The following is a 7,366-nucleotide window of genomic DNA, read 5'->3' on the forward strand; positions in this document are numbered from 1 at the left end:
AAGAAACTTAACATTTCCACCATAAAAATTCAATATTTCACAACCATGGTTTCGAGCATCACCTGATGATGATGCGCAGCATCGAAACCATGGTCGTGAAATATTAAATTTTTATGGTGGTAATATTAAGTTTCTTTTTACCCTAAGTCAATCCGATAATAAAAATATACTTCTCGGGTATTTGGACTGATGTAGAAAAGCGAAAATGTAATTTCTTCCTCGAAAATTTATGAAACCAAGATCAGTGTGATCTGTGCAGTCGAAATACTATATACCAATGTGACGTATTGAATGAGAAATATTATTTTAACAGGACTAGGTTTCATTCCTTCGAAGTCCTCAGGTGGTAATTTTAGTCAACCGGATCAATAGGCAAAGCGTGCATGAAAATAAGCAGCTGCAGGAAAGAAAGTATGTCTCAAAATTTAATTATGTACTGAGGAATTCAATGCGATGAAAGTTTAATGTCAATTCATTTATTCATTCATTCATTAAAATTAAAGGATTAATGGAACATTAGCTACCAATTAGTGCGTTTGATTCCCACGGATTCCATTTATGGGATCTCCCTTCACGATCTGTAAGCTCAGGAATTCAATGGGGAATGCTGTCTTCTCTACACTCCATCCGGATTCACATTAGTATTGTTTACGGATAATATCTTTAACTATTTCCTATATCCCTATTTATTTATCAAGTATAGCAATTGAATTTATTTGACTTTAAATAAAACTAACATAATTTATTTTTCGGCGAGACTGCAAGACCAACAATAAGTATGAATGAAAATTATTCTGTATCTTGCACAAGTATTGTTCTTGGCTTTCGGTCATTACATTCCATTTTCTATCTCCACCAAGGGGAGAAAATATATACGATGGTTAGTTTACTGCTAAACTAATGTGATCTCTCTTGTTGGTAATACTAATTTTTTGATGTGCCTCCATTCTTATGGGCACACACTATACCGATAACTCAAGCCATCAGCATTAAAAGATCATCAATTTTTAAGATGAGTTATAAAGATAGTAGTCACTCCATCAAAATACTCCTAACATTTTGCCCGAAGATGAAAATTTGAATTATCCCAAGTGTAAATATAAATATAAAATGTGATGGTCTATTGCGAGGGAAGAACATGTCGTGACGTGTCTCACATTCGCCAAGTGGTCATGATAGTCTTCAAACAATCGTAATTTCTGTTTTAGTACGAAGTGGTAGGCATAATGGCCGTCCACCCCTTATCTTAACTCGGCAAGTGAGATACTCGAGGAAAAAAATCCATACGAATCATAGCATATAAATTGATTCAACAAATAAATCATATTTCCAAAATCAAGAGCAGGTGAGTCGAATGCACAACTGCATGCATGCCCAGATATCCGTACACTATTACCGTTCTATCTGATAGGTCGTCTCGTCGAAAAAATCTCCAACACTTTCTCTCCATTCGTTTTTCCTAATCCTAAATCCTCCTCCAATCCCCTTCTCTGGTTTCGATGGCTTACAAGGCAGATTTCCTTCTTATTCCTACTGTCTTCCATGATTCCCTTTTTCCTCATCACATATCGTGCATCTTTCCTGCCATAGTGCTCCCTGGTCCACTCTTATTGTGTTTTGTATCGTTTACAACCACGAATTGCCCAATTTGTCTTAGAGTTTATTCTCCTGTGATCTTTCTCAATGCCTTTATTCTTAATCGATCTCTATCATACTTGCCTATGATGCCCCTCACGAACCTCTGCAACTTGTTATCGTCCCTCTTTCTCACTGCCCATATCTCCGCGCCGTAAATCAACATGTATACTATATCACCCCTGATAAATAAGTCCTTTGCACTCCATTGAAACATAATGTTTCCACATCAGATCTTTCGTCTAATTTTACAGGACTCCACCCAGAGGTATTCTTCAGAGAATCTTGATAGAATTAAAATACTCCATGGAATACTAGATTAATGTATTAATATCATCTACCGTTCGTTGTCCATCAATATGTCTCTGGTTTTTCATTCAAGCGACTACTTACAGCACAAGCTATAGTCTTAGTTTTTCCTTGAGAGGTATTTTAGTTTAACGTATTTAACAATTTTTATAATTTTTGTAACTTTGGATTTCCATTAACTTGTTATTGAATTTGTTAAGGAATTGCTGCCTTTTAATAGTTGAAATTTACTTTCTTAAACATCATTTAGAGCTAATAATTTACCGATGAAGAAGTGGGCATTAAAATGAGCATTTTTTTCGGAAAATAATTAGAAATTAGCTGAATGAAGCAGACAGAGATCGTGGTCTGCGCTATCTGATGGATTGACAAGATGAAAATAAACGATGATTTTCTGCGAAGTAATTTTACATAAACCGACGACTTACTACTTTAAATGAGTTAGGAGGATTGAACCTACCGTACTGCGATTCGGTAATTAATCAAGATCTCATATATATCTTAAATTAATCCGAATCCTAAAGTCATTAGGAGAAACTGAGGGAAATGATCACTTTGATAAACTCGGGATTCACATTCGAATTTCAAGGTAGACAAAACGGAATATCTCCTCTCCTATTCCCTCTAGTTTATTGAATGACTTATTGATTGCAAGCCGATAGCATCGGACGTAACGATTCGTCCCGTGCTTATACGAGAGGAAATCTGCGCGAATGGAATCTAGGACTAGCTGTTCTCTAGAAGGCATGGTCTGTTTTATATTTTGGTCATGCTGACTCCGAAAATCCTCCAAGCATTCTGTGAGATCAATGTCAAGCAGCGTAGTGTGAGAAAGGAGAGGGAAAGAGCGAATTTCCAAGTTTTCATGCGACGTAAGATGTGGCTTGATGGGCACCCATTCAATCGAAAATAACGCGTTTACGTGCTATTCTTTTCGCATTGACACCAATTCTTTCCCTTCTAAGGGTTAGGATTCGCCACTTTTCCTCCTATTCATTTTCCTCCTTTTCCTTCTACTTCCTCCACCTTCAACGCCCGATTCTCTCCAATCCCTCTCTCTTCTTCTCTGCCAATATTTCCCCTGCCATATCCCAGCGATCAGTGCAGTTCAAAGTCCTCTCTTGCCCTATGGGAATAGATATAAAAAAAGCGAGGAAGTGTTTTTTCCTACCAGACAGGAAGTAGAGCACGTGCTAGGCACGCGTTATGTGATCGAGTACGGGGAGATGACGCCCCAAACCGGTGCATTTTACTCGCTCGAACCGACGAAGCACGCCCAGGGACACGCGCGTGCTCATCTTTGCTTGCCCTAAAGATTTCCGGCACTTTTCTTGTCGCAATTGATGGGGATGTTTTCGTGGGACCAACCCTACGGCAGGGCGTGAGATGGAGGGAAGGGGTGAAGAGAGTTCTATATCGGGCCGATACAAATGGATGGAAGCAGATAGCCAAGGAGGTGGACGTCCAACTATCAAATCACTTTGCCAAAAAATTCATTCTTAGAGCAATAAAAAAGGAAGTTATGAATGCGAGCGATGAAAAATATCGCTCGACAAAGAGTGAAAGGAAATAAAACAGATTCGTCGTTAGAGTTAAGAAAACAATTGCGGCCATGGTAAAAATCAGATAGAAAATTGCTCCCATCATTACAACAAATGGTCACCCTTTTTCATTAAAAATCCGGTGGAAGGAGATCAGAGAATACTATTGGTATTCAGTAGCAAACAGTAGAGACAGGTGGTATCCCATAAAGTATTATTTTTGCTCAATTCAACATATTTTATATTCTTAAGCTCAATCATGATTCAATGATACAAGCTAACTCATGAAGAAGTATATTACTGTGTTAAGAAAATTAATATGCGAGAGTTCCAATTAAGTATATTATTCGAAGGAAAAGTAAAAAATAATAACTTAGTATACATATCCTTTTGCGGCGTAAGATGCCTGTATTTGAATTGCTACAAATAATGTTTCCCATCTATTCCATTGATATAATTATTAAGAATTTAAGCATTCACAATATCTATGGCAAAGCATCAAAGCTAGCGTCATTTCTTTTAAAACACCCTTAAAGATAAATTTTTATAGTTAGCCTTATGAAAAATGGCCATTATTTGCCCTTGTGTACTATATATGTGTTCATATATTCTTATATAGATTTTATGCCTGACATAATTTCACCTGACCCAGAGTTTAGGTTGAAGGTTTTACTTTCACCTCATAAATATCTATGACAGTCACACGTGATTAGAGGAGAGCCAGAATAGGAATTTTTCACAGATATCTGGTGTATAAACTAATATTTAATTTGGAACATCGTCAATTTAAAATACATATCGATGACATATAAATATATGATGAATTGAATAAGCGGTACATTGTTATCTTATTGGGTCGCGGTAGTCCAGTGGGTAGAGCGTTGGACTGCTGACCGGAGGGTCCCGGGTTCAATTCCCGGGCGAGGCACTCTGGGCACCTACAGCTCCACCCAAGCTATGTGATTTTTCGGGTACCAGATCTTCCTGGGAAACCATAACCGGCACAGGGAAAGGAACTGGCCCCCCTACCCTGATGTGTGAATTTCACACGCCGCCGGGCTTAGTACAGGGTGAACTCTACCATCACCTACCAAACCGACCTTCGGGTTGATTACTGTGTTGATGGTTGATTAAACGATCCTCTAATATGTTTAATAATTACTGTTATCTCTGTTTATATAATTATGCTTTATCCTGAGTAACTTGAATATTCCCCCCGCCACACGCCCTTGCGGCGGCTTGCGGGATATTAAGTAGATGAATATTACTATTTGGAAGTCTACCGTTTAAGGTAGGCTTTAGATGGAACTTCACAAGTCTATATATTAACTAGCCAGTCCTAACATAACACAATCTGGCATTAAAAACTACAATTATTCCTTCTTCAACTTAGCATACGTTCTACCTACTTTGATACCGTGAAATATGCCTCCTTATCCTGTAAATTTAGTTTTATCTTAATTCACATCAAAAAGTTAAATTAATCCGTCATTTAAGCGACTACTGTTTTGCTACCATGAATATTCCAACTTCAATCAAAAACATAAACTCGCCGACGACTCTGCAAGATGTGAAGGATTCATGAACACAGCACCGTTTCTTCAAAGACGCGATATTCACGGAATCCAGGCATTAATACTCAAGAGACGGTCAGAAGGGATACTTATTGGACGAGACTTATTGAATAGCTTTACATTCCACAGCGTAGGCAGTTAAGCTTCAGGAATTCCCGTTGACGTGGAAGCATACAAGTTATATACGGATATTTTATCATCGACGCACGATGGTTCGGTTCGAACACTGACCAATCTTGTTCACGTGATGGGAAATTTAGCATTTAAGATGAAACATAGAAACATGAAAGATAAATAAAAGTGCTATGTAAATAAGTGCAAAAATACATCCTTCAGCGAAATATTGAATACGGTAGATTGAGTCCAGAAAATATTTTTAAACGGATGTTTTACGCTTCTTGTTTTTGGAATTCCCTTACATTCACTTAAAATCACAGAAGCGAAAGTTTATGGATCACTAATATAATGAATACTATGTTTTTCTGTTGTGGCGCTAGCATATGCATTGTAATGTATTTTTGCTCAAGTATTACTTCTGATTGAAGGTGAAGGTTATGACTGGAAGCATCAGTTAAAACATTAAACTATCATTCCATGATATCTAAAGAACAGCTGTTTCGTATGAGAAGTTTTTTGGCTCAACTTTGTGGAAGTTCATGTTCGTTAAATGAACAGCTGTTTCAAAAACCCTCAGTATTTTCGCAGCTTTATTAGGAAAAAATTGCGAATTTCGGAATTATTACGTTCAAGGCACTGTTGCCTATGAAAGTTTCTGCCGTTTCCCATTAGCCGTTACTAAAAGAACCTGATGATGCCACATAGGTGAAACCATGCTCGTCAAAAATGATGGTTGGAGAATTATTGTGTTTCCGTTTTCTATGCGTACACTGTAGCCTATCAATATTGTTCGATTAAAATGAACAATACTGAGTCATGATCATTATTAATTTGCAACGGAAAAAATTGAACATAAACGTATTGCGTTATTTCAGGCATGACAATTCGGAATGGTAAAATATTAAATACTAAATAGTTGCACGTTTCCACTACCTAAATAGTTTTATTATGTGACCGACCAGTTCCCCATACACTTAGATCAACTTTGTATGCAGTAGAGTTTATTGCATCGAAATTTGGTCGCTATAGAAAAAAATAACTAGAGGTAAAGAGTAATTAATTGCTCATTAATCTGAGGATGGGGACTACAAATATCGTGAAGTGAATGAAAATATTAACTTAAAAATCTTAAAATTAAATCATAGATATGGATAAAATCAAGCAAACTTCATTATTACCAAATGCATAATACTTGTATTTACGCTGATTAAAAAGCTTCAAAAATTCTCTCGCACTAACATAGATTAGTGATCTCCTGTCTCTCTTAAACAGTTGTAGTACGATTGTATCACGTTAGCATTCATATTGATATAGTCGATATGAAAAATGTACATCATCAACAGGTTTCAATTTCAAAATTATATGTCAACACAAAGCAGAGTGGCGCAGTGGAAGCGTGCTGGGCCCATAACCCAGAGGTCAGTGGATCGAAACCACGCTCTGCTAAGTTTTTGAACTAAAAGTAAATTTTATTTCATGCGATATGAAAACCGCAGATCCCTCTCACAATCGTAAGTACAAAGTAATTTTAATACGAAAATTAGATTCAAGTTAAACTATGATAATATTTTGCAGCATTCTTTAATTTTGCACTGAGTTGCCAATATGACATTTCAAAAATATTTTTCTCGTAAGAACTCTACCCTGCATTGACAGCCTCATCGGTCGGATCGATTTCGCCAAAAGATTCAATAATGCCTTTCGTTTCGTAAGCCAGAAAATGTATTGGAAATGGAAAAAAATTATATAAATACAACTTGGAGCGTATGCTGTTGAAGATGGGATTGAAATAGAGGAGTAAGATTAGCGAAAAAAATAAAAACACCTGAAAAAATTATATTTTTATAATGCGTGCTTTTGGACAGGGTAGGATGTAGAACAGTGCGTGATTTTGGATGAAGCGTAATGTTGGACTGCTTTGCTTTATATAGTGTAAACCTGGGCCATGTGTAATGGTATAGAGGTACAGTTGGAAAGTTTGAGAATATTTAAGATTCACTGTTTTTAAATGCATTTTGTTTCATACATTTACTTTTTTCACATCATAAGGGTGTGTCATTAGACGATTGCCACCGGGCCATTCGTCTAATTGCAACGAAATGTAAATAAAAATAAAAATATAAAATAAGGAAAAATGAACGCATTTCCTAGTCTGCCTCACTAGTAAAACCGTGGACAATTTAGGAAAGC

At 36.7% G+C, this 7,366-nt stretch overlaps 1 non-coding gene across 1 annotated transcript; it reads left to right on the forward strand.

The window, feature by feature from the left end:
* The first annotated feature begins 6,550 nt into the window (after positions 1 to 6,550).
* On the forward strand, positions 6,551 to 6,622 carry TRNAM-CAU (transfer RNA methionine (anticodon CAU)). Its single transcript has one exon. It is a non-coding gene; the product is annotated as a tRNA-Met (tRNA).
* Positions 6,623 to 7,366: the final 744 nt, after the last annotated feature.

The sequence above is a fragment of the Hetaerina americana genome, unplaced genomic scaffold, assembly GCF_022747635.1.
Source record: "Hetaerina americana unplaced genomic scaffold, ioHetAmer1.1.p SCAF_50, whole genome shotgun sequence".
Classification (NCBI taxonomy): domain Eukaryota; kingdom Metazoa; phylum Arthropoda; class Insecta; order Odonata; family Calopterygidae; genus Hetaerina; species Hetaerina americana.